This window comes from Solanum stenotomum, chromosome 4 (assembly GCF_019186545.1).
Source record: "Solanum stenotomum isolate F172 chromosome 4, ASM1918654v1, whole genome shotgun sequence".
In the NCBI taxonomy this organism is placed as follows: Eukaryota; Viridiplantae; Streptophyta; class Magnoliopsida; order Solanales; family Solanaceae; genus Solanum; species Solanum stenotomum.
Window position 1 is genome coordinate 66,660,806 of NC_064285.1, and position 2,340 is coordinate 66,663,145.

At 33.8% G+C, this 2,340-nt stretch overlaps 1 long non-coding RNA gene across 1 annotated transcript; it reads right to left on the reverse strand.

Moving 5' to 3' along the window:
- Nucleotides 1-288: 288 nt before the first annotated feature.
- LOC125863445 (uncharacterized) lies at nt 289-574 on the reverse strand. The gene is made up of 2 exons (XR_007446137.1): nt 530-574; nt 289-451 (listed from the first exon to the last, which is right to left on the reverse strand). It is a non-coding gene; the product is annotated as an uncharacterized LOC125863445 (long non-coding RNA).
- Between the last annotated feature and the right edge of the window lie 1,766 nt (nt 575-2,340).

The window sequence follows — 2,340 nt, forward strand, 5'->3', positions numbered from 1 at the left end:
CAAGTAATAATGTAGTGTAGGTGAAGCACACTCTCAACGAAGGAAATTAATTTGCTGATTTTTTTTATCAACTTTATTTTTAATTTTGTAGGTACAAAAATTCTATAATTTAACTCAATACAAGATGTTTCATCACAAGAAAGAACAATAGTAAAATTGAAAAAGAAAAAAAATGATGAATCTAAGAATAGGGAAGTGCCAAAATAAGTATTTCACTACACAAAGAGACAATCAAATATATGATTCAACACAATCACAAGTGGATACAAAATTACAATTATATCTAGGAGGAAAAATAGAATAAAAGAAAAATCAACAATAGATTACATAGGCAAAAAGAAGTTTAAAAAGGTTTTAATCTACAGATCAAAATAATCTCGATGAAGTTGAGGACGTACCCGCTAGATCTGGATCTAGTTGTTTTGGTATATGCTCTTCGAGGCTCACTTTGCTAAGAAAAAGGAGATAACAGTAAAATTCGTCATTTCTTGTCTGTAACTACAAGAAATAGAGAGAATGACGATCTTACCTCAGATTATTGGTCTAGATTTAACGACATGGAGTCGAAGAAGTCCATGCTTGAGGTCATGAGGTGGCTATGTATGAAGTGCTAAAGGCCCTGCGAGTTTGTAGCCAAAGTACAAATGCTATTCATTTTGAGTTTAGGTCTAGGGTATATAGGTGGAAATTGTTCGGGGACAAACAAAGCTCTAAGTGTGGGGTGGTGATCTGCGGCGTATTTATATGCCAAAAAGTCAAATTAAACCCATATGAGAGCTAAGTTTGAGAGAAAAACTCCATATTAATTGTAGTTTTTGAGCCATGGGTATGCATATCGAGTAACCAATGTGATTAGTATTTGTAGGTAAGATGGTACGAAGAAGAGGCACAAAAGTAGTTAAATTTGAAGTGGACATAGATCGGACAACAAGAGAAGAATCGCAAAGGAATGCAAGGATGATGTTCAGGGAATTACCCAGCTTCATATCCTCTTTGCATCGTGTAGAGGGAATTTATTATTTGGCTCCTGATGTTGACGAGACAGAAGACTATATATCCTCTCCGTGTCTTAGAGAGGAGGATTCTAGGAAGATATGCAGGTATGTATCGACTCTGTGTCACGGACCTGCATGCTAACCTTTTACTAATTTTTTCCAACTATAAATAGACTTGGATTTTATTATTTATATTACTCTTTTTCTAATTATTGGAGAGTGACGACTTGAAAAAACACTTGATCCAATTTTAGGGTTTATTCCTACTCTTTTTCATCTATTGATTTCTCTTATGATCAGATTGAGCTATGAGTAGCTAATCCCTTTTATTCTAGGGCTGAGGCAACAAATGAATGTGTAGTGTTGAATCTATGGATCAAAGTTGGTTGTCACCGTAAATTGCTCTTTTGTTCTTGAATTCCCTATGTTAATGCTTGATCAGCATTAATATACATTTATTGTCTAACTTAAACTCGAGAGAGGAATAGAAAGATAGAACGTGAGACAAAATAGGCATTAACTTCTGTCGAAACTAGGGTTGATTTGTATCTAGGATAAGGATATACCTAGAGACCTTGCTTGGTTACGACATGAGACGAAATCTTAGTGCTTCGTAGTTGGTTCAGTCTATACCCGCTCAACGATGTAGTTAAATTGTCAAATGTGGTATGTGATTAGAGGTCGGGAGACCATGATCATACATTTAACCCTGTAAAGAAGTTAGTAGATAATCAATCGATGTTCATAGAAGATGATATTATGCATGAATTCTAAGTAGGCTGCAACTCTGGAATTTCCTAAGTCATTGCTTAAACTCCACTTGAAATCGAATCATAGTTAGGTAGCTTTCTTTTACGAAATTGTTAATTTAGAAATAATCATCAAACTCTCTGGACACACTTGTTTTAAATTGTAGTTATTAGCGAAATCGAATATTAACTGAAGGGTTCAACATCCGGCTTTTAAAAGAGTTGTTTTATTACTTGTATGGCCATGTACACTTGTGTGTGCGTTTAAATGCAACACTATGCAATTACACAAACATTCCTACCATATTTACTGATTCTCCCTATAGTTTGAAATAATTATATTTGATATCATTAATTAATAATTCTTACCAAATTTTAAGTCAAATACACCTAGATATATGTATCTAAATGTATCTAGAATGATTCAAATTCATATGTGAATACCAAATATATAAGTCAGTAGTGAACGAGATTTGAGAGAGGCGAGCAATATTTATCTATGTATCTTAGATACCCGAAAATCACACTAGATACATGTATCTGATGTGATAAGCATGTATCTAAGATACCATATAATTATGAGAGTAACAAGCGAG